This window comes from Emys orbicularis, chromosome 15 (assembly GCF_028017835.1).
Source record: "Emys orbicularis isolate rEmyOrb1 chromosome 15, rEmyOrb1.hap1, whole genome shotgun sequence".
In the NCBI taxonomy this organism is placed as follows: domain Eukaryota; kingdom Metazoa; phylum Chordata; order Testudines; family Emydidae; genus Emys; species Emys orbicularis.
In genome coordinates, this window is record NC_088697.1 from 13198722 (window position 1) to 13224234 (window position 25513).

Sequence of the window (25513 nt, forward strand, 5' to 3'; positions counted from 1 at the left end):
GCCTCTGGCTCCAGGGGTGACGATGGTGTTGTTCTCCATTCCGATCCACGGTATCAGGACTCCCAGCTCCTGCCATTCCTCGCTCCATTCCCAGCAGCAGCCCAGTCACTTCCCCAGTCGGTGCGTGGCGTTGGGGGCACGGGACCACAGTGAAGCGAGATCACCCCTGTCCCGGGCGAATTCGCCATCCAGGGATCAGCTCAGAAAGGTGGCCAGATCTCAGTCGGAGAGAGATCTGCTGATTTGTTTCTGGGTGGCAGCGTGCAGGGCAGTCATCACAACGTTTTTCAGCTTGGAGTCCAGGCACACCAGGAGATGGAAGACGTGACATTCACTGTTAAGGGAGTTGATGGTTCCAGTTCATATGATCCCACAGAGAAAGTCTCTTGGTCCTTTTCTTGCAGTCAAAGAACAATGTCATTCTGAGTCATGCCTCCTGGTACTGCAGATGGCCACTAAAGTGCTCTTGATCTTAGTTCACAGAGAACAAAGAAGTAAGGCTGATGACCTCGGACGCTAGGCAGCCCCTCTGTCCCCACCACTTTCTACCTCACCATGACGAGCTCCCAGACACACACCAAACACCAAACACCATTCACGTGACTTTGAGAACTAGGTAACTCTAAGTGAGGGTCACTTCCCCGAAATGACTTCAATGGAGGAATTCAAAGCAAGAACCGTTAACACACCATTCTGTTCAAAAGACAGAGAAGTCTTTCAGCCTCCTTCCTCTCACTGGTTTCCCTGTACACTCCTAATTTGCATATACCCACCCACTGACCTGAGACTAACAATCTCTCCCTGTTAACTCTTACAGCAAAACAGGTCAAAGAAAGCATACGCAAGCGCTATACCGCAGCCCCAATGCTCTTTTCTGCTCCTTCCCACAGAACTATCTCAAACGTACAGTCATCAGGCACACATAAGATACAGTTTCACTCCATACCAGTCCAGTTCCTTGCTGTTTCTTGTCTAACCACTGCACACCTATGGTATACCCTACCCTGAGCTGATTCCTGACTTTTGCGCCCAACCCAGCCATGTCTCTGTGGCGCAATGGGTCAGCGCATTCGGCTGTTAACCGAAAGGGTGGTGGTTCGAGCCCACCCAGGGACGGCGGTAAGCCCGTGCTATTTCCTTGCTCCTCGAGACCTGCTGGGAGCCTCAAAGGCCCCCTTTTGCAGCCTCAAAACCGTCCCTCTTGGCCTCGGTGCTTTCAGCTGGTGGCCCGAAGAGCGCGCTGGATGGCGTTCAGAAACCCATCTCCCAGCAGCCATGCCGGAGGTTCAGGCTTAAGCCTCAAGGCTGAGAGCAAAACCTTCAGCCGGGAACGTTTTGCTCCCTTCCCGCCTCCGCCCAAGCAGCAAGGGAGAAACGGACGAGACACGCCGGCTCGAAGACTGCCTCCCTCCCACTTCCCTGTAGGCTGCGCAGAGCTCTTGGCCTGCCTCATGCCTCGTCAGGAAAGCACGGCCATGCTGCCCAAGCCTGAGTCACGTCCGCAGCCTGGCCCGCCCCGGCTGACGGAGCACAGAGGCACGCGAGTCAACGGCAGGTCGAGTCGGGAGCCTCGGCTCTTTCCCCTGACAGCCACACAGAGCTGCCTAGCGTCCTGAGAGCCTCCCTCGTGTTCTCCCGCAGCAGCCGCCTGCCGGTGGGGCGGAGGGAGGGGGCAGAAAGGAAGCACTGCTGCCTCATTCTGGGACAGGAGGCCCTCACCACTGCCAGGCCTGCCTCTTGCCTTCAACCCAGGCAGCCAGAGGTGCCGGGGAACTCCCCGGCAGGCTGCCGCCTCAGCCACCTCTTGCCTCATGGCCTAGGCTCTTGGAGCTCTGCTGGTCGCCGCCTGGCTTGAAGGCCCAGAGCCAAAAGAAACCAGCGCGGACGTAGCAGAGGATGGTTTCGATCCATCGACCTCTGGGTTATGGGCCCAGCACGCGTCCGCTGCGCCACTCTGCTGGCTCTTCGCCCAGAGCTCCCAGCCGCCACTATCTGGATTAGCGCTTGACGAGCTGTAGGGCTGGCAGGAAGATGTGCAGGCTGCTGGGCAGCGGCCCCGGTAACAGGATTTGACAGTTTACCCTGGATAAGCTTTCTACAGGGTAAAACGGATTGATTTGGGGTTTGGACCCCACTGGGAGCTGGGTATCCGAGTGCCGGAGACGGGATCACTTCTTAAACAGTTTTCAGTTAAGCCTGCAGCTTGTGGGGGACATGGTTCAGACTTGGATCCGTGTTTGCAGCAGGCAAAGCGCGTCTGGCTCAAACAGGCAAGGTACCGAAATCCCAAGCTGACAGGGAAAACGGACTCGGAGGTAGTCTAGGCACATCAGGTGGCAGCCCCAAAGGGGTTTCTGCGACCCGACCTGTCACACCCGGCTTTTCAAACAATCCTCCAGCAAGACAAAGAAACCCACAGCTATAGACTCAGAAAACACCCCCAAGAAGTTTTAGCAATATTTTGTCACAAAGAAATCAAAACGCCAACGAGTCCAGGCTAGTCTTAAAAACAAACAAACAAACAAAAACCGCCTTATCAAACCAGCATCTTCACAGTGAAACTCTTCCTGTTTTTCTAACCAGGAGACTCTCCCCAACAGCAGATGCCCCGTTCCCAGAGACACTGCAATACCAGGTCAATGCGTGAGGTGGACAGAGCAAGCTCCTATTCCAGCCTCCTGTTTCAAAAATCAATTTAACATGCAGTCCTCAAATAAAGGACATATCAGATAGGAAACTGATAAGAACAGGTATTACAATTTTTATTAAAGTTAATGTTTAAAATTAAATATACACGAGTTAAGGTACTGTGCTTCTGGGGGTCAGGCTTGATTTATGAGGGATTTCAGGTATCGGTTGCAAGGGTGAAGAGATACATACATATCACCCATAACCAGCACAGAGCCAGATTGGGGTGCAGGAGTTTTTAAAGTGTCAGTGGATAAGTGGGCTCGGGTACGCCACCCATGGAATGTATAAGGCGTCCAAGTCAGTATCGGTGTAGCGAATGAGTATGTGTCAGAGACGGAAGTGGGTTATTTCCCTGCTCAGCGGTCTCGATAACTCAATGTGGTATTGACGGTGTCCTGTAATGCGTTCCGTACAAATGTCTCTATTAAGATGATGTTTAAAAAAAAAGTGAACGGTACAGAGTTTAAGCATAGAAGTTTCTGGTTATCAGGGAATAACATACAGATTATCGAGAATGCAAAGTTTGGTTTAAAATCCGGTGGTATAAGGAATACATAATCTGCAATATCCCCCACTGGGGGGAAAAGGTTGATGGGTCAAAGTAGAGACACTGAGATATGAGGGGATCAAGTTCATAAAGCGGCTATGTTCAGATGTGGAGTATAAGGAGTGGGTATGATGATAAGAATGGATTGACCCACATTTGGTGATATTTAGTGTTTAGGGAGTTTATGGTTCCAGCTCATATAATCCAACAGAGAAAGTCTCTCAGTCCCTTTCTTGTAGTCAAAGAACAATGTCACTCCGGCTCATGCCTCTTAGTACTGCAAGTGGCCAGTAAAGTGGAGAAGCAACGATGAGGACCTCGGACGCTACGCAGCCCCTCTGTCCCCACCGCTTTCTACCTCACCATGACGAGCTCCCAAACACGCACCTGTCCCCGTCGAACCAGAGTGTGGTTCATGACTCTGGTCCCCGTCGAACCAGAGTCATCTCTGAAGATGTCCACACAGCGTGCAGCGGCAGGCAAAAAGCAAACAGGATGCTAGGAATCATTTAAAAAGGGATAAAGAATAAGATGGAGAATATCTTATTGCCCTTATATAAATCCATGGGATGCCCACATCTTGAATACTGCGTACAGATGTGGTCTCCTCATCTCAAAAAAGATATACTGCACTTGCATTAGAAAAAGTTCAGAGAAGGGCAATTACAATGATTAGCGGGTTGGAACGGGTCCCATATGAGGAGAGATTAAAGAGGCTAGGACTTTTCAGCTTGGATAAGAGGAGACTAAGGGGGGGGATATGATAGAGGTATATAAAATCATGAGTGGTGTGGAGAAAGTGAATAAGGAAAAGTTATTTACTTGTTCCCATAATATAAGAAATAGGGGCTACAAAATGAAATTAATGGGCAGCAGGTTTAAAACAAATAAAAGGAAGTTCTTCACACAGCGCACAGTCAACCTGTGGAACTCCTTGCCTGAGGAGGTTGTGAAGGTTAGGACTTTAAATCCTGAAATCTGAGCTCAAATCTCAGTGGGACCTCCTAGAGCTATGTTTGTTTGCTGCAAATCCTTGGAGATCAATGTGCTTAGTTTCCCTGTCTCTGGATGCACCAGGTTGATTGTTTTTTCCCTCCTGCTGGGTGACTGATGCCCACTGGAGATAGGTCTTTGGTCCAGCTGGTTCAATGGATTGGCCACTATAGGTTGGGGCCCTAGAACTTAACAGTCTGACTAGAGAGTCCTGTGGGTTGACCTGATAGTTGTGTTTCTTGCTGCTTCACCTTATGCTCACAAGTTTGGTCCTTGTACCTGCAGTTGCCACCTTCTTCCTCTTGCCCACATAGCACTTAAAGGAAGGAGTGCCGGGGCCAAGCTTAATACTCAGGGCTAGGCAGGAGGGAGGAAGAGTCCCAGGCTGGAGCCCAGCACACCTTTCCTCCTCTGGGCACCTAGAGCAGAGGCAACTGGTGCTGACAGCTCCAAGGGAAGGCTTAAAAGCCAGAGAGCAACCGAGGGAGGGGAAAGAGGAGGGGAGGACCATGCTTATGTAACCCTTCTGCCCCTCTGAGTTGGCAGCAACAAGGGCCAGGTTCAGTATCTAGGGGTTCCGTTTCAATAACGCAAGGCAAAACCATCTGGAGCCCCCACCCAGTGACCTGGGACAATTACATACCACCCTCCGGGCGCCTCTAGGAGGCAATACTTCCCCTCTCGCAAGCATGGAGTCTGAGTGTAGCAAAAGCCTTTTAATAAAGGAGGGAAACAATGCGGCATTATGTTGGGGAAACACCACAAACAGGATTCATAACACAAACCATGAGCAAAAGACCCACCTCCAAGTAAATTTGGCAGTGTCCTTTTCCCCTCAGGGTCTTAAGTCCAATCACCCCAAAGTCCAACAACCCCAAAGTCTCTGTCCCTGGTCAGTGCCGCCCCAGAGTTCAAAAGTTTATCTACAGAGTTTTACCCCCCCCAGCCTGGGTGGAAATGGGGTGGGCACACGAGGTGTTAAGAGGTACCTTACGTGGTCCAAGGCCGACTGCCCCATCTCTCCGTGGAGTTCTGCTGCAGCCTTCACCACGAATGGCTCCGCTCTACCAGCCGCGCCGCTCTGCTCCGCTCCTCCAGCCGTCCCCGCAAACTGCTCCGCTCCGCTCCGCTTGCTCACTCGCTCACTGTTCCATGGGCCGCTCCAATCATCCCACAAACTGCTCGGCTCTGCCAGCCGCTCCACCAGCAGTGTAGCTAGCGGGGTGCAGGGGAAGCAGCCGCTTCCCCTCAGCAAATTTGCCCAAAGCGTCGCCTTTCCAACTGCGGCCGGAGGAGCGAGGAGGGGCGCAGGCTGGCCGCCCGCAGTGCAGCCGGCAGCCATGCGGGGGCGGCAGGCGTGCAGCTGGAGGAGCAGGGGGGCACAGCATGCGGCCCGAAGCCGCGGCCGGAGGAGTGGGGGGGGTGCAGGCTGGCCGCCCGCAGGCCACAGCACGGCCGGCAGCCATGGGGGGGGTGGCGGGCGCGCGGCCGGAGGAGCGGGGGGGTGTGTGTGTGCGCGCAGCATGCGGCCCACAGTGCGGCCGGCTGCTGTGGCCAGAGGGGGGGGGGGAGGCATAGCATGCAGATGGCTGCCGCGGCCGGACGGGGGGAGGAAGTGCAGCATGCGGACGGCTTTAGGAAGTGCGGGGCCCAATTCGAACATTTTCGGCGGGGCCCCAACAGGGATGACTTAAAAAAAAAACACGTAAAAAACCACCTTTCATTTCTTCCATGTATTATTTACTTTCCATAACTATATAAATAATAACAAAATTATATATTACATACATTGCGAAATGTATGCAGATGCATGCTAAACCTACCTAAAGTTCTTGACACACCCCCTGGGGCCCCTGCCCCATCCACCCCCCTTCCCTGTCCCCTGACTGCCCCCTGCCGCCCCATCCAACCCTTCCTCTCATTCCTGATGGCCCACTGGGACCCCTGCCCCATCCAACCACCCCTTCTCTCTGCCCCCCACCGCCCAACCCAACCCCTGCTCCTTCCTGACTGCCCCCCAGGACCCTTGCCACCATTCAATCCCCCTGTTCCCTGCCCTCTGACCGCCCCGACCCCTATCCACCCCCCCACAACCCTCCGAACTCCCCTGCCCTCTTCCAACACCCAGGTTCCACGTCCAGGCCGGGGCCGGGTCCACGTCCGGGCCGGGGCCGGGGCCGGGCCGGAGACTCTCGGGCCGGGCCGGCGCCACTTGGCCAGGGCCGGCACCGTGGGGCCCGAGCTGGGCCGGAGCCGCTCGGCCGGTTCTGGGTCCGGGTCCGGGCCGGAGCCGCTCAGCCGGGACCAAGACCGGTGCCGCGGGGCCCGAGCCGGGCCGGGCCACAGCCACTCGGCCGGGACCGGGCTGGGGCTGAGGGTGTTTGGCCGGGGCCAGGCCGGTGGGCCAGGCCGGAGGGAGCCACGCGCTCGGCCAGGGCCGGACTGGGCCGCACTGCGCCTCCCTGGAACTCTCCTCGCACCCCTCCCCGCTTACCTCCTGCCTGCTGCTTGTTTCAGGTTTCCCATGAACATCTGATTCGCGGGAAGCAGGGGAGGGGGAGGAGAAGGTGGGCGGAGCGTTCAGGGGAGGAGGGGGAAGTGGGCCGGGGGTGGGGTGGACAGCTGCGCGGGGCCCTCTAGGCGCGGGGCCCCATTCAGGGGAACCAGCCAAATCGGCCTAAAGCCGGCCCTGGCTGCCGTGGCCGGAGGAGCAGGAGGAGCACAGGCTGGCGGCCGGCAGCCACGGGGGGACGGCGGGCGCGGCCTGAGGAGCGGGGGGGTGCAGCATAGTGGCTGGCAGCCGTGGCCAGAGGAGCGGGGGGGCCGCGGGGGTGGCACGGCAGGGCCGGAGGAGCCATGGGGGGGGGCGCGGAGCGGCCGGAGGAGGAGCCAGCCAAGGGGGGCGTGGCCAAAGGAGGAGCCAAGGGGGGCGCCTTTTTTAGGTTTGCTCCCCCTCCTCTTAGAAGCTGGCTACGCCACTGCGCTCCACTCCACCAGCCGTCCCATGAACCACTCCAGCTGCCCCCGCAAACTGCTCAGCTCACTGTTGCGCAAACTGCTCCACTCTGCCGGTTGCTTAGCAATATATCTTCATTCTCCCCCACTAGTTAACACAGCACTCAGTGATCTCAGCTCAGCAATTTTAGCTCTTTTAGTGATTTCAGCTTGTAGTAGGGGAGCCCCAGTGCTGGTGCACCATTGGCCCAAAGTGAATTCAGGTCAGCAATCTCTAGCTAGACTCCTAACAGAAGCAAAATTAGCTCTGCTATTCAACAGTGGAGAGAGAGGATACCTAGGTCGCCTAATGGGTTGCGCCGGCCCTGCTTATGTGTGGCCAGGAGACAGTCACAAAGACACCCGGCCAGCCTGCTCCCTGCTCCCTAGCATGCCAAACCCCCACTGAAGGCCACCCACAGATGAGCATTTGTTCTCCGGCCAGCATCACAAGGTGGTAGGAAAGCAGGGCCAGCTCCCTGGTGGGGCCTCTTACCATTCCCTCTCAAGGGGCTCCTTTTGGCAGTGGGGAGGAGATATTTCCCCAAGAGGCTTTTTTCCAGCTGCTGAGAAGCACAGAAGTACCTGGTGTTTGCTCTTGCGGTGAAAGGGGTTAATACGTTTAGGCGGCCTGGCTAGCTCATCTGGCAGCACCTCTGGCTCTTACTCTTAAGGTTGAAGTTACAATTCCCTGTTTGGGTGGCTGGGGCTCCTCTTCAACAATACAACACACAATGTGCTTAAGCCCCCCCCAGTAATCGGGGGAAACTAACCCTGGCCACTGGGTGCCTCTAAGAGGCAACACTTTCCCCACTCACACACACTGAGTGTAGAAAAGAAACTTTAATAAAAAGGAGGAAAATAACCTTGTGAAAACATCACAATGAGGATTCATAACACAATACTATGAGCAAAACACCCGCCACACTGGGCAGTGGCCTTTTGCCTCAGGCTCTTAAATCCAGACACCAAAAGCTCTGTGGATGTGCCCCTCCCTTCACTGCACCTCACTCCCAGCTGCTGTCCTGGGTCAATGAAAACCCAGAGTTGCAGTTGCAGAGTTCACCTCTCAGCTCCTGGGGGGAAAGCCCCTTTCTCCCTCCACTGTCTGGCCACATTGCCGGCCACTTGCCGTTCCACCCTGTCACTGTGCTGCTGGTCACCCTCTCTCCTCCGGGATGTCTTGCAGTCCCACCAGGAGCGGCGCAGGCTCCCTAAAAGTAGCGGCCACCAGAGCCCGAACAGTGGCCCCATCCCTTCCACTCGAGGCCATGCCCCTGCAGCACCCCTTCTCCCCAAGGCCCCGCTCCTACGCTGCCTCTTCCCCCCAAGACCCCACCTCCCACTCACTGCTCTCCGCCCCCTCCCCACCCTCACGGTCATTACAAAGTGGTAAGGCAGAGCCCTCCGATTTTTAAAAGTCATGGGGTGTTGTTCCCCCCTGTTCAAGCACCCCTGGGTCCCTGCATTTCACACAGCTCTCACTGATTTCAGCTGTTAGTGACGGAGCCTTGCTGCTAGCGCAGACTAGGCACTTTCTTGCATGAGAGACACTGTCCCAAAACAGGAGTAATGCTTAGACCTGGTTATCAGTGATTTCAGATCTGTTGGTCTGCAGCTAGACTCTAAATTGAGTCTTAATCAGCTCTGTTATTACACAGCGAAGAACAAAAGTGTGAAATGGTGCCTGGAAGCCTTAAGAAGAATCCACCCCACCAGGTACCAACACTTGTTGCTACCCGATCTCAACTCCACTGAGAATGTTTTGGGGTCACTCCTTGCCTTTATCAACCTAGGGGGGTGGTCTCAGAAAATAACAACTAACAGGTGCTCCAGTGGTGCAATTGGTTAGCACACAGTACTTACAGGGCAGTGCTGAGAGGCGCTATGCTAAGGTTGTGAGTTCAAGCCTCACCTAGAGCACTGCTTTTCATTAAGCAAATAGCTTCACCCACTCATTTGGCCCTGTGGAATGTAGAATTCCAGCCCAGGGGACACTGAGGAGGGGAGAGTCAAAAATCCTGCCTTCTCTTATTACCTCCTCTCCAGAGTACAGGTTAGAATCTACAATCCTTTCTCCCCCACCAGCCCCTGGGCCAGGATCCCTCAAGCAGAGCCTAGAGTCCTGCCCATCCTTGACCCCTGAGCCTGGGGCAGGAGAGGAGCAAGGTAGCCATTGTTAGAGGGCTTTCCCTTCCCCTGCCCACTTCCCTGGTTCTTGTCACGCAGAGAGCAAGCAGCAAAAGACCTGAAGTCCAAAGCACAGACAATGCGATGTTCACGTGGGTTAGTTTCAAAGCAAGCATATTCCAAAGACCTTCACAGCAGTCAGGCTAATCTCTATACGCTGATAGAGTTTGTTCCCCACTGTTCCCATCCAAGCTCCAATGCCACAGTCCGTTTACCCCTCGTCCCCCTTCCTGGCTCCAATGCCATAGAGCCTTGCCTGTGTCCGTTCCCTGTTGCCTGTTCCCATTCCCTCCCCTTAGCAAACATGATTCCAATTTCCCCTTCCACTTCCTGATTGACTAAAGTTTATGCAGTAATATTTTCAGCTATCCCTTAACCAATCATTTTCCTGAAATGTAACTAACCAGTTCTAACATACTGTAACATAATTCTCTAACCAATTATATCCCACTCCCCCAATTAACTTACACCTAGCAAAATTAATTCTACAGCAGATGGAAACAATTAGAGAACCAGACAGAGGATGTGACTTCCTGCTTCTCAGCTCATGGCTGCTGCTTAGTTGCTCTTTTAATCTGGCTGCAGATGAAGGCCTTATACTTACAGGAGGAGGAGGAGGAGGAATCCTGCCGATAGGAAGTGGCTGTGGAGAAAAAGATGAGGGGTTTCTGGGACTTTTTGGGCCTCTTTTTTACCTGTGTAACCCTTCTGCCCATCAGAGTTGGCAGCAACAAGGGCCGGGTTCAGTATCTAGGGGTTCCCTTTCAATAACACAATGCAAAACCGGCTCGAGCCCCCACCTGGTGACCTGGGACAATTACACACCGAGGCAATACTTCCGCTCTCGCAAGCAGAGTCTGAGTGTAGCAAAAGGAGGGAAACAAAATGCAGCATTATGTTGGGGAAACACCATAAACAGGCTCCATAACACAAACCGTGAGCAAAAGACCCACCCCCACGTAAGTCTGGCAGTGTCCTTTTCCCCTCAGCGTCTTAAGTCCAGCAACCCAACAGTCACCCCTCCCACAGTTTCTGTCCTTAGTCATTGCAGCCCCCACAGTTCAGAAGTTCCTTTGCAGCATTTACCTCCCAGCCTGGGTAGAAGTGGAGGGAGGTATGGGGGACATCTTATATGCTCCTCTGCTTGGGTTGACAAGCAATTGCCACACCTCTCCGGGGGGTTCTGCTGCAGTCTTCACTGCCAGCTATGGCACTCCACCAGGTGCCCTGATATCTGCTCTGCTCACCACTCCTCTCCACTAGCCATTCTGCTAGCACAGCTCTCTGTGATTTTAGATGGTAAGGGAGCCTCAGTGCTAGTGCACCACTAGCTCAAAATAGATGTAAGACTTAGAACTAAATATCAGTGGTTTCAGCTCTGTAGCATATAATAAGACTCTCAAGGAATTTAAAACCAGGCTTGTTATTGCACAGAGGGGAAAGAAAGGATAAAAGTGGTGCTTGCAGCCCTCATAAAGCACCCCCAATATACACACACCTACCACCAACCTCTTTCAGGTCACTGGGCTTTGGAACCCATGTCCCTTGCCTACCGAGTGCTACTTAGTTGAGGGCGAGTCCCTCCGTCATAAAATGCCAAGTACAGTTCTACTATCCTTGATTCACATAACCAGGACTCCCACAGCAGCCAAAGTGACCATTTGGGCAAGCAGTCCATCATGCTAGGCGGGATGGGTGTGCACATGCAAACGAGATCAGCCCCAGAAGTCCTTTTCCACAGCTCACCACTGATGTCAGGGTAGAGTTCATTCTGACTCTGCTTACATCTGCTTGCTTGTTTTTGTCATGGAAGGGGCAAATGCTCTCAGGAAGCCCAGCTAGCTCAGTTGGTCTAACTGCTGAGAGTGGGAGCAAGGTCTGGTCTGGTCTGGTAGGTACCAGGTCTGTCTCTGTGTGAGAACTCCCACCCACAGCCCCTGCTGTCCCAGCTCTGAACTCCCAGTCTCTGCTCTGCCAGTGCCCCTCACTCCCGACCTGCAGCCCCTGCTGTCCCAGCCCTGAGCTCCCAGTCACCGCTCTGCCAGTGCCCCTCACTCCCAACCCGCAGCCCCTGATATCTGAGCACTGGATCATTGAAACCAGCATTTAAATGCAGCCACTACATGTAGCCACCAGTGGATTTTTTTGCAACCACCACAGCCTCAAAGCATGGGTGGAGATTGAGGGCAGAGAAGGAAAGCAGCAGCCCCATAATGCAGCACCAGCTGTTGCTCCTTTATAGCCGTTCCCACCCAACAATATTGTTAATCTTTCCAGCTATACTCTTAGCCCAGCAGAAGAGTCTGTCCTATCTCGGGGCCTCTCCTTTTGTCCCTCCAGACCCACGAACATGATACAGTTCTGCGGTGACCTAGAATCCTACTTTCGATGTCTCTGACTCAAAGAATATTTCCAACTTACCTCCGAACAGCATACTAACCCACAGAATCCTCCCTACCAGCACTACCAAAAAAAAAAAAAAAAAAAAAAAAAAAAGGATTCTGTGTGGACTCCTCTGGATGGTCGAAACAACAGACTGGACCTCTACATAGATTGCTTCTGTCAATGTGCAAAGGCTGAAATTGTGGAAAAGCAACATCACTTGCCCCATAACCTCAGCCATGCTGAACACAACGCCATCTACAGCCTCAGGAACAACTCTGACATCATAATCAAAAAGGCTGACAAAGGAGGTGCTGTGGTCATCATGAATAAATTGGAATATGAGCAAGAGGCTGCTAGACAGCTCTCTAACACCACATTCTACAGGCCATTATCCTCTGATCCCACTGAGGATTACCTAAAGAAACTACACCATCTGCTAAAAAACTCCCTGACAAAGCACAGGAACAAATCTGTACAGACACATACCTAGAACCTTGACCAGGGGTATTCTATTTGCTACCTAAGATCCATAAACCTGGAAATCCTGGACACCCCATCATCTCAGGCATTGGCATCCTAACATCAAGATTGTCTGGCTATGTGGACTCTCTCCTCAGGACCTACACTACCAGCACTCCCAGCTTCTTCGAGACACCACTGACTTCCTGAGGAAACTACAATCCATCGGTGATCTTCCAGAAAACACCATCCTGGCCACTATGGATGTAGAAGCACTCTACACCAATATTCCACATAAAGATGGACTACAAGCTATCAGGAACAGTATCCCCGATAATGTCACAGCTAACCTGGTGGCTGAACTTTGTGACTTTGTCCTCACCCACAACTATTTCACATTTGGGGACAATATATACCTTCAAGTCAGCAGCACTGCTATGGGTACCCGCATGGCCCCACAGTATGCCAACATTTTTATGGCTGACTTAGAACAACGCTTCCTTAGCTCTCATCCCCTAATGCCCCTACTCTACTTGCGCTACATTGATGACATCTTCATCATCTGGACCCATGGAAAAGAAGCCCTTGAGGAATTCCACCATGATTTCAATAATTTCCATCCCACCATCAAGCTCAGCCTAGATCAATCCACACAAGCGGTCCATTTCCTGGACACTACCGTGCTAATAAGCGATGGTCACATAAATACCACCCTATACCGGAAACCTACTGACCACTATACTTACCTACATGCCTCCAGCTTCCATCCAGGACACACCACATGATCCATTGTCTACAGCCAAGCTCTAAGATACAACCGCATTTGCTCCAATTGCTCAGACAGAGACAAGCACCTACAAGATCTCTATCAAGCATTCTTAAAACTACAATACCCACTTGCTGAAGTGAAAAAACAGATTGACAGAGCCAGATGAATACCCAGAAGTCACCTCCTACAAAGAAAATAACAGAACACCATTAGCTGTCACCTTCAGCCCCCAACTAAAACCTCTCCAGTGCATCATCAAAGATCTACAACCTATCCTGAAAGATGATCTCTCACTCTCACAGATCTTGGGAGACAGACCTGTCCTCGCTTACAGACAACCCCCCAACCTGAAGCAAATACTCACCAGCAACCACACACCACTGAACAAAAACACTGACCCAGGAACCTATCCTTGCAACAAAGCCCGATGTCAACTCTGTCCACATATCTATCCAAGTGACATCATCATAGGACCTAATCACATCAGCCATGCCATCAGGGGTTCATTCACCTGCACATCTACCAATGTGATATATGCCATCATGTGCCAGCAATGCCCCTCTGCCATGTACATTGGCCAAACCGGACAGTCTCTATGCAAAAGAATTAATAGACACAAATCTGACATCAGGAATCATAACATTCAAAAACCAGTAGGAGAACACTTTAACCTGTCTGGTCACTCAATGACAGACCTGCGAGTGGCAATTTTGCAACAGAAAAGCTTCAAAAACAGACTTCAACGAGAAACTGCTGAGCTTGAATTGATATACAAACTAGATACAATCAACTTAGGCTTGAATAGAGACTGGGAATGGCTGAGCCATTACAAACATTGAATCAATCTCCCCATGTAAGTATTCTCACACTTCTTATCAAACTGTACTGGGCTATCTTGATTATCACTTTAAAAGTTTTTTTCTCCTACTTAATTGGCCTCTCAGAGTTGGTAAGACAACTCCCACCTTTTCATGCTCTCTGTATGTGTATATATATCTCCTCAATATATGTTCCATTCTATGCATCCTGTGAAAGTAGAATGAATTATGTTGTAAAAATAGAATGGATTAAAGAAATGCTGTATGTACCTTTAAGCAGAAATAAGGAATGTTGAAATACAGGTGTCAGGAAAAGGAACATTAAGGCATAAACAATGAGTCCACTTAAGCTTATGGTGGAACATTAGCTGGAGATCTGTAAAAGTTAGTAAAGAAATTGAATATGTATGTCTAGCCTCAGGTAAACTTGTCAGTTCTGCTTTCTTTGTCCTCTTGTTAAGTTCATGCCCTTTTTATCTGTGTAAAATAAGGTAGTGTGGGTCTTGGATGGTGCTCACATTATCTGAATGTATTAGCAGAGCGCTGTGCTAATAAACAGAGTGGTCTAACAAATCGTGAGTCCTGAATCTAACTTTGACAATTTGGAGGTCCCACTGAGATGGCAACCGTCTTCACTGGGGCAGTGTGATTCCTGACCGTTTTTGTAGGACGACCGTGGCAGCCGGCACCTGGGCATTTGGCCCGAGCGGTCCTCCTCCTGAACAGAAGGGCGCATGACCACAGTGAAGTCTACGCCATCGAACCTGTTGGTTCCCACTCTGTTCTGGGATCCCGGGATCTGACATCAGGAATCTGCTCCGGTAATTATTTCTGTATTTTGTCCGGATTGAGGACTGTCCTGTCTCTGTGTCTATCCATCCTCCTGTGGAGTGTTTGAGTCTGGGTGCCGTCTCCATCCGGGGATCGGCCGACCAAGGGGTTCCTGTCCCTGCGGTCTGAGTGAGTGAAATCTGCACAATCGCAGCCGCACCGCACCTTGGGTAAAACCCTTGGTGTGAAAGCAAGGGCGGTTGAGGCAGTAGCCTGTGGGCTCCTTTTGTGTGTTGCACCAGGCATCGCTCTGACGAACCCGAATTTCCTTCTTGTGTGATTGGTGTGTGTAAAGTCCTCCTGTATGGGTAACCAGACGTCTAAGTCGGGACAGTTCCCTAAAGGAACGCCGGCTCATTTTATGTATTTTAGGAAAGGTCCAGACTCCTGTAAATTTCTGGGAAAATGGTCTAGGTTAACTCAGGGAGATCCCAAAACTCAGTGGCCACTGTTAGGATCTTGGGACAAAGACAGAGTGGACGTCTTAAAAGACAAACTCGGCCAACCTAAAACTAAATTGGCCAGAGGAGAGGTTGATTGTTTCATGCAGTGGTGGGAAGAGGCAAATCGTAGGTGGACAGAATCGAAACTCGCCTCTCTCAAAGATTCAAATGATAAGTTAAAAGCTTTATTGGAAGCCTCCTCTCCCACCACCAGACCAAGCGCTCCCCTTTACCCCGTTCTCCGAGCAGACTCAGATCGATCCCAACCCCCTTCATACTCCCATCTCATTGTGAAAAAGGATGAAGAAAACCCCTTTTTAAACTCTGGGGACGACGATGAGAAAGATGCATTAATTGGCTTGGCAGCCTTGTGTCGGATCAATAGACGATCACCAGCCTCCCCAGTTCAGGAACAATTCTCAGAGGTCACCAGTTCAGACCAGTCCGGACCGTCCAATGCTGCCCAGGCCGATTCCTCCGGTACCGCTCAGGCCTGTAAAGAACCCTCCAGTCTGCCTGACTCCTCTGCTTTTTCTTATACATGCAAAGATAGCCTGAATAAGGATTGGGCCCATTGCTTGCGCTCTAGCTCTAAAACTGTCCAGGCCCCTCTCCGAATCCTGCATACTGGGGGCCAAGAAGGGGGTCCCACTTGGAGCTATAAATCCTGGACTCGCTCAGAGCTCCTTTCAATTATAAAAGGCTTTCCAAAGCTCCTGGAATATCCTACCAAATTCGCAGAGGAATTTTTGTTAGTATGCGACACCTATGAATCCTATGAGGCAGACCTCCTGCAGCTGTGTGAGCTACTTGTAACCCCTAGCGAACATGAAAAACGGCTCGCAGCAGCAAATTGGCCCATCAGTGAGTGCCACTCTAATTTGCCAGATACCGGTCCTGACGCTGACTACCGGAAAAAGTGTATGGACCGAGCTAAAAATCTACTTGAAGCCATCCCTCGAGTATGGACTCCTAAAACCAACTGGATGGCCATACACTGCTGTAAACAGCGACAGGGAGAAAACCCGGGTGACTATCGCACCCGGCTGACTGATGTTTTTCTGCAACATTCTGGTATACAGCAACTGGATGAAAATGGACAAGGTGCCCTGGCTCATGCATTTGTTAATGGCCTCCTACCTGCTATTGGCAGTATGCTAAAGCGAATAAGTGTTGGGTGGGAGACCGAAACCATGGACAAATTGCAAACGGTGGCAGAGCACTGCCAATGCACTCTGAAAGGAAAGGAGGAACAGTCCTCTCAAAAATTAATGGCCCTGCAAATACAACATTATTCAGGGCAGGGCAAACAGTACCGGGGACGGGGAAGGTTCCAGGGATGGGGACGTGGAACTGGATTTTTGGGTTTTGGGGATGTTTGTAATTACTGTAAGCAGCCCAGACATTGGAAGAATGAGTGTCTGAACCGGCCTGATAGCTCTGTAAATAACCAGTTAGACCCCCCCGTCGGCACAGCCCAACAATCCCCAGCCTTACTTTGTCCCACAACAATGATGGGACGCCAGGGAACCTCAGGAAATTTTAGCTCCTTTACTACCTCTCACTCCCATGGGTGAGTGTGTTTTGAGTATTAATGATCTTTCTCTCCCTTTCCTTGTTGATACGGGAGCTTCACTCTCTGCAGTTCATACTACCAATTTGCCTGCGGTTCCCCGCTCCGAAAAAACCGTGTCCGCTGTGGGTATTATGGGAGTCCCAACCCCTTATCCCCTTTCAAAACCTCTACCGGTCCAAGTTGGTCCCCTTTCCACGGATCATGCATTCCTTCTCTCTGATTCCACTCCGGTAAACCTTTTTGGTCGGGATCTGTTATGTAAACTTGGCTGTACCATCTATTGTTCCCCGGATGGTGTCTACTTACAAATCCCCCAGTCCTCTCTGAGTGATTCTGTGGCCTCCCTGCCGTCTGAAACTCCCCTTTCCACTCCAGTTCCCTGTTACCCATTGATCCCGTCCCTTGAACACCTAATTTTGCAGGTCCCATCCTCTCTGTGGCCAACCCACCCATCCGAAGTGGGCCGCTTAAATACTGACCCCATCTGCATTACTGTTGACTCCTCCAAACCCCTGCCTCGCCTGTCTCAATACCCTTTAAACCCCAAAGCAGAGGTTGGCATTGCTCCAGTCATGACCGCCCTGCGGGAACAAGGCATTATTGTCCCCTGCTCCAGCCCCTGTAACACCCCTATCCTCCCAGTTCGAAAAGTTGATGGTAAATCGTGGCGGTTTGTTCAGGATCTTCGAGCCATTAACAACACTGTTATACCTGCCTTTCCTGTTGTCCCTAACCCAGCAACGATTCTGGCTTCTATCCCACCAGGTGCAACTCATTTTACTGTTGTTGATTTGTGCTCTGCTTTCTTTTCTGTCCCAGTTCACCCTGACTCCCAGTATCTTTTTGCCTTTTCTTACAAGGGGCAGCAGTACACATGGACCACGCTCCCTCAGGGGTATACTGAAAGCCCATCTTACTTTTCCCAAGCATTAGCCCAAGACCTTGCTGACCTTGTTTTTCTGTCCAGGTCCACACTAGTCCAATATGTAGATGATCTACTCCTCTGTTCCCCTTCATTGTCTGCCTCAGAAACTGATTCTTTAGTGCCCCTTACTGCCCTAGCAAAGATGGGTCACAAGGCTTCTTGCTCTAAGCTACAGCTCTGTCAAGCCTCTGTCATATACCTTGGCTTTCTCCTCTCCCAGGTTTCCCATACACTTTCTCCCGCCCGTGTCCAAGCTATCCTCAGTTTTTCCCGACCCCGCTCCCCATGCCAGGTCCAAAAGTTTTGGGGCATGGCTGGATTTTGCAGGCAATGGATTCCCCAATATGCCTCCCTTGCAAAACCTCTCCAGGAACTCACTTGAGTCTCTGTGCCTGACCCCATGCTGTGGCCCCCTGAGGCCAACTCTGCCTTTGTTTCCCTCAAACAGGGTTTGGCTTCTGCCCCCGCCTTAGGGCTGCCTGACTATTCTAAGCCTTTTACCCTTTTCTGCCACGAACAATCTGGGTGTGCACTGGGAGTCCTCACTCAGATGCACGGAGACAAAAACTGCCCAGTGGCTTATTTTTCTGCCACTTTGGATCCTGTTGCCCAAGGCTTACCCCCCACCTGCGTGCTGTGGCTGCCGCAGCGCGCCTAGTCGAAATGTCTGAATCCCTTGTCCTCCGCTCTCCTCTACCCTCATGGTACCTCACTCTGTGGAAACTCTCCTGCTACAATGTAACACAGGCCACCTCTCCTCCGCCCACCTTACCAGGTATGAGCTTTTACTGCTGTCGGCTTCATATATCACCATAAAGCGTTGTTCTCAGTTAAACCCTGCCACTCTCCTTCCTTTGTCTGATGATGGTGAACCCCACGACTGCCTTGCAACTGTCTCTGCTGTTACCATCCCACGCTCTGATCTTTCTGATGTCCCTCTCCCTAATTCTGACCTTGTTTTGTTTACTGATGGTTCCTGTTTTCGAGACCATCAAGGTCGTCTCCTTGCAGGATACGCTGTAATGTCACTCTCTGAAACTCTAGAAGCTGCGCCTTTACCTTCTGTAACCTCAGCGCAAGTTGCCGATGTCACGGAGTATGGGGGAACTCAGGGCCCTGCACCCCCGGCTTCCTGGGATTCACCATGACTCTCAGCCAGCCAGTAAAGCAGAAGGTTTATTTAGACGACGGGAATACAGTCCGAGACGGGTCTTGCAGGCACAGACAACAGGATACCCCTCAGTTAGGTCCATCTTGGGGTCCTCGGGCACCCCAGCCCCCCTCCAGAGGTCAGAGCCCTCCCTGCCTCCAGCCACCTCACCAGCCAGCTTCCCAGACTCTGCCTTCAGCGACCCCTCCCACAGCCTTTGTTCAGTTTCCCGGGCAAAGGTGTCACCTCGCCCCAGCCCCCTCCTGGGTTCTCATGTTACAGGCTCAGGTATTTTCAGTCAGTCTCCCATCCCCCAATGCAGACTATTCCAGCCACACTCCCCTGTCAGCACTCACAGACCACAGTAAGAACAGTCCCAGTTCGTCACAGCCGAATTAGTTGCCCTCACCCGTGCCTGCTTTTTGGTGGAGGGACGCTCCGCCACCATTTACACTGACTCCCGCTATGCTTTTGGGGTTGTACAAGACTTTGGCACCCTCTGGCAAGTTCAGGGTTTCCTTACCTCCGCCGGTACCCCTATCAAAAATGGCCCCTACATTGCTGCCCCCCTGTATGCAGTTTTACTTCCGTGTGCCCTAGCTATTGTTAAGTGCCCTGGCCACTAGATGGCAGATACTGATGTTGCTAAGGGTAACACATTTGCTGACGCCTCTGCTAAACATGCTGCTGCCATAAAACCTTCCCTAGATGCATTTCTAGGTTCCCTTTCTGTTTCTATACCACCTCCGTCCCTTACTAACCTCACCCTGCTCCAAGACTCTGCCCCAGAACCCGAAAAAGACTCGTGGGTTGCCCAGGGTTGCTCTCTACATCCTGATTCCCTTTGGTGTTCACCTACTCGTGCCTTTGTGGCCCCCTTTTCACTCTACCCGTCGCTGGCTGCCCTGCTACACGGTGTTTCGCATGTCGGAAAGGAGGGGATGGTCTCTGCTGTAACTAAGGCAGGATGGTGGGCCCCCCATTTCAGCTCTTTTGCAGCCCGCCACTGTGCTGCCTGTACCACTTGCCAAAGCCACAATATTGGTAAACCTGTAAAAGTGGCTAAGGGGTTCCGGGGCCTGCCCCAAGCACCATTCTTGCATTGGCAACTTGATTTTGTACAAATGCCTAAGTGTCAACAATATGAATTTATTTTGGTTATGGTATGTTTATTTTTTGGTTGGATTGAAGCCTTTCCTTGTCGCAAGGCTGACTCACTGTCTGTTGCCAAATGTTTGTTAAATCATATTATGCCTGCCAAGGGAATTCCTGCCACTCTGTCCAGTGATCAGGGTACACATTTTACCAGACAACTTGTTCAACACCTGGATCGTGTATTACATATCACACACCTGTTGTACTGTCCCTATCTCCCACAGAGCGCAGGTGCAGTTGAAAGACGAAATGGTGTACTTAAGAATAAGCTTGCTAAAATTTGTGACTCTACAGGGTTAAGCTGGCCAGCGGCTTTACTGCTGGCCCTTATGGAAATGCGATCCACTCCATCCCAAAGGCATAAATTGAGTCCCTTTGAAATTGTTATGGGATGCCCTATGAAAGCTATGGCTACCATTACTCCAGTCCCAGACTTGAACTTGACTCACAGTATGCTCCTTCAATATTGCAAGGGATTAATGCAAGCCGTAAGTCACTTCCATTCACAGGTTCGAGCCGCCTGGCCGACGGAACCCACCTCGGACGCTTGCCACGACCTCGAGCCAGGTGATTGGGTCTACGTACAGCACCATCATCGAAAACACACCTTGGAGCCCCGGTGGAAGGGTCCTCATCAGGTACTGCTTACTACCCAGACGGCTGCTAAACTATCTGGCATCGCAGCGTGGATACATGCTTCACAGTGTAAGAAGGCACCATCCCCAGCGAACCAATCATCACCTCAGAACCACGCAGAGTCAATTTTGACTCCAGAAGAAGATGTAGAGGAACAGCCTGCAATACCTTACAATCTACGCTCTCGTAAGGGTTGCCAGAAGCAGACGACGACCTAAAGCAAGGCCCAAGAAGCAGTAGCGAGCCTAGCGCCTGCTGCCTGGTGGACGTAAAACCGTGACTGTGGTTCCCTCAGTTGAGGTTGTCAGAACCAGAAGGGCCTTGCCTCCAACATGCGCCTCTGGTGGTGCCTGCTCCTCGGCTGCTGGTGTCTTAAGGTCTGGGGAGTCCACAATGACAATTCTTTTATCCAGCAGCAAGTGTGGATAGCTCAGACCCTTAATATTTCTAATTGCTGGGTCTGCAGCCACATCCCAGCCCACTCTTAAACTGGTGTTCCTGTCCTGGCAATCCCACTCGATTCCCCAGACCTCACTGGAGGACCTCGTCCGTTTAACAAAACATGGAACAGCAACGACACTTGGGAAGCAGTGGGAATAAATGTATCTAAATGGATAAGTGTGGTGGAGGGAAAAGGTCATTGGTGTTGGGTGTGTTATGGGACAGGGCTGGATCTGGGAAAAAGCCGTTGCCTATGGCATATTGTTGCCAATGGTGTATGGGATTATTCGAACAAAACTAAAGAGTGGCCAGCCGGGTATGGGGATATGAATTTTTTCTCGACCTGGGATCAAACAGAAAATTCAATCTCATGTTCCCCCTACAGTAATCTTAGTGAAAACAATACAATCTTTCAGTGCCATGCAAACAACACCACTCCTCATAAGGAGAATTACCCTGTGCCCTTTGGAGGATATTACTCCTCCTTTGCAGGCACCTATGTGACAAATGGGTACAACCAACCCTTCCCAGCCTTAATAGGCCATCATTGGGTTTGTGGGACCAAAGCTTATACTGCGTTACCAGCTAACTGGTCAGGTATCCGTTATCCTGCCTGACTCTTCCCACAATTCCGAGTGCTAGGGTCCTTCCCACGAGAACACCTCCATAATTTCAGGCGAAGAAGGGATTTGCCAGATGCCCAATGGTATGTAAATAACATAAGCCCCTTAACCTGGGAAGAGGCCATTGGCGGTTCCCTTATCCCACTTGGGGGAGTAATACACCATGCAAAAAGGCTCCTGAGGTTACAAGCAGTAGTTGAAATAATGGGAAATGAAACCAGAGAGAGTTTAAGAGCCCTGGCCAAAGAAACAGGGGCGATCCAACAGATGGCCCTCCAAAACCATCAGGCATTGGACATAGTGCTGGCGGCCAAAGGAGGGACCTGTGCTCTCATTGGAAAAGAATGCTGTGTGTTTATACCTGACGACACCAATGAGGTAATAGATCACGCTAGCCACTTAGAACATATCACATATCTTCCCCATGAAGAGCCAAGTTCTTTATGGAAGTGGCTAAGTAACCTGTTCAATTTCTCTGGCATAAGAAATTGCTTGTTTCAGGGAGCCCTGACTATCCTGTTTGGAATCCTAATGATTTTTGTATGTTTTCAGTTAATCTCCTGTTCTATCCAGAATTGTGTAAGGTATACCACCCAGGTTACTGCCCCAAAACAGAGTGCTAATATGATGATTTTGAATATCGTTGATGAACAAAGAGATAAAGAACGGTTAATATGTGGAACCCAGTAATTGTTGGTCATAGAGTAGCTTGACCAAAAGGAGGGATTGTGAAAGTAGAATGAATTATATTGTAAAAATAGAATGGATTAAAGAAATGCTGTATGTACCTTTAAGCAGAAATAAGGAATGCTGAAATACAGGTGTCAGGAAAAGGAACCTTAAGGCATAAACAATGAGTCCACTTAAGCTTATGGTGGAACATTAGCCGGAGATCTGTAAAAGTTAGTAAGGAAATTGAATATGTATGTCTAGCCTCAGGTAAACTTGTCAGTTCTGCTTTCTTTGTCCTCTTGTTAAGTTCATGCCCTTTTTATCTGTGTAAAATAAGGTAGTGTGGGTCTTGGATGGTGCTCACATTATCTGAATGTATTAGCAGAGCGCTGTGCTAATAAACAGAGTGGTCTAACAAATTGTGAGTCCTGAATCTAACTTTGACAATCCGAAGAAGTAGGCTATAGCCCACAAAAGCTTATGCTCAAATAAATTTGTTAGTCTCTAAGGTGCCACAAGTACTCCTGTTCTTTTTGCGGATACAGACTAACATGGCTGCTACTCTGAAACCTTTAGAATTTAGACACTAAAGGATTGGCATCAATGTGATTTTTGGGAAATATCTAAGTTATATATTGACCTGGGTGGGTGGCTGGTCCTTTGGGATCAGAAGAACCTCTTATTTGAAGAGATTGGTGTTAAAGAACCACTCATTTCTAAGTCTAGTGTTTTTGGTGGTAATACAAAGACTGTAATGCCCAAGGGAACTACTTTTATGACTTCTTGTTAGCCGGTGTGGTGAAGCGGAAGTTTACTTTTGTTGCTGGTCTAGTATATCCTATGGGGGATTAGGCACCACGCTTGGGGTGTGTCTGCACAATTTCTCAGCAGTTTGTCCTGAATTTGGCTTCTCAGCTGTGGCCCACTGAGGCATGGTTACAGGCATTAAGCGCTCTTCCCTGTGCTGTGATCTGAGAAGATTGCCAGAGGAAGGACACATGGTGTGTGGACACACAGACACATGGCATGGGCACCTGGTGAGGGAGAACTTCTCTCTCTCTATCTGAGGCAGGTTGAAGGGGAAAGGATGGACATTACTTACCTAATTGTAACTACATTGAGATGCTGAAGGGAGCAGAGCAAGGGTTTGTTACTAGCAGTAATCCAGCCCAATGGGGAGGAGTTAAATATAAAGCAATATTGTGGGTCATGTGGAGAACAGGGTTTGCTCTCAAAGCCTTGGAGAGAAAAGAAATCTGCCACTTTCTCTCTCTGAACTCAATTTGCTTTTCTTGTTCCTTTCCCTTATAGTGAAGATACAGAGAATGGAAGTGGTTAAACTTCTGTCCTGAGGGAATGAATCACTTGGCTTGGTTTCCTCTCACCATTGCCAGTGCAGACAGGAGGGACATGAGTTGTTTGAAAATATCCACTGTCCATGACTCATTTAATTGTTTTCTTTCTAAGCATTTAGCTCGGGAGTCAGCCTCACAGCCCAGTTAGTACTGAGGGAGCAGTATTAATTAAAGGGCAAAACACTTACTTAATGCAGAGTTAAGGTTGTCTGGTGCAATAACAGCCCCTTGCAGAACCTCTACAGCTGCAAAACTCAAACTTCTGAAAAGCAGGAGACGCAGTTACAGTTGTCCGCACCACCTTCATCCTGTCCTCTTTCAGCAACGTCCCGTTAACACCCTGCTGGCTGAAATCTACAAGCGGTTCACTACCTTTTACAGCCCTTCCAACCAGAGCTCCAACCCCCGTCTTGGCCTGGCGAGGCCCAATCCCTGGGCAAACCAGACTGGGGTAAGGATTGGGCATGGCCATGACAGTGACTGCAGAGCAAGACCCCTGACCCCTACTCAGATCAGCCCCACCTTACTGATCTCTCCTCACTCAGACATGCTGCACCCCCTCTCCAAATTCCTGAAAGCCTGGGTAGGGGAGCTTATTTTCCCTTGTGATGATCTGAGCTCTCCCTCCCCACCTGGACAGAGCTGGAGCTAAGATAGATCCCCCTCCATTGCTGCTCTTTGGGAAAGACAGTGTTAATTTGGAAGGCTCAGATGGGGAGTGGCTGATCTCCGCTCACATTCTCCACAGCTCCAGCCCCTGTTGCTTATTGAAAGAAATGACTCAAGATCCCAGTTACATGTTTTATTAACATGAACAAATAAAACCAAGAACACACATCACCAAGGCTAAATGACTATAAATACTACTCAGCTAACAAAGGGTTAAACAATACAGTGAGAAAGTTCAGGTCAAATCAGTAAATCAATGAGTTAACAAGGATATTGCGTTGGAATCAAGTCATCAATTTAGTCAAACCATCAGATGAATACAGCAGAAAATCAACCCTTATAAATCCTAAAACAGCAACCCAAGGAGGCAGGTGCATATTTAGTGATGACGAAACCCCAATCAGAGATTTTCACCCAGGCAGTGCATCCCAGATTTAGCCAGCTGAATATTTCAATACCGAAACCAAATTATTGCTTACATTTAGCCCACAGCATCAAAGCTCATTAGTTTTCTCCTTAGATTTCACTATTGCGTCACTAATACTTCTCCTCACCCTCTCGCCCCAAAACACACAGACAGACATTATAGAGACAGCAGTAAAAGCAGTTCAAACAGCTCTCGCTGAACAATGTACATCTGACAGCTCAATTCCTTGCAATGCTTCCATAGGGAAAGGAGCGTGCCTGCAGTCATTTCATAGGGCAGAGTTTTAAGGCTATTAAGATTTGGGGAACTATTCTTAGCATCTTCCCTGTGTAGATTTCAGAGTTCACACACTCACACCCACTGAGCCACACTGTTACACCCCAATCGAATAGAAAGGCTGGAAGGCTCCATGTCCATAAAAAACAATAGACAAAAATAGAAAAAGGAAAATAAATTGCAAAGCTAACAAGGGGTTGGATCTCTGCAGCTCTTCGGCTTTGGAGTCACATGGAGTAGGAACTGTAGCTGCAGTTGAGGAACCAGGTAATGGCATAGATGGCCCAGCACTTCAGGCTAGCAGGCTTTTCAGGTACAAGGAGACTAGTGAAGGCTACACAGCCTTTCGCCGTTGTGCTTCATTCCCCAGAGGGGGATCAGTCCTGGGATCCTGGCAGTCAGTCTCTCTTCGATGATCGTTATATGGGAATTAGAAAATGAGATTAAAAAAAAAAAAAGTCTTTGGCCAGTCTTAGTCAAGGCATTTA

At 50.4% G+C, this 25513-nt stretch overlaps 3 non-coding genes across 3 annotated transcripts; 2 read left to right on the forward strand and 1 right to left on the reverse strand.

The window, feature by feature from the left end:
- The first annotated feature begins 1042 nt into the window (after nucleotides 1–1042).
- On the forward strand, nucleotides 1043–1116 carry TRNAN-GUU (transfer RNA asparagine (anticodon GUU)). The gene has a single exon. It is a non-coding gene; the product is annotated as a tRNA-Asn (tRNA).
- Nucleotides 1117–2598: 1482 nt separating this feature from the next.
- Nucleotides 2599–2788, reverse strand: LOC135889690 (U2 spliceosomal RNA). The gene has a single exon (XR_010562027.1). It is a non-coding gene; the product is annotated as a U2 spliceosomal RNA (small nuclear RNA).
- A 6266-nt stretch (nucleotides 2789–9054) lies between these two features.
- On the forward strand, nucleotides 9055–9148 carry TRNAV-UAC (transfer RNA valine (anticodon UAC)). Its single transcript has 2 exons — nucleotides 9055–9092; nucleotides 9113–9148. It is a non-coding gene; the product is annotated as a tRNA-Val (tRNA).
- The last annotated feature ends 16365 nt before the right edge of the window (nucleotides 9149–25513 follow it).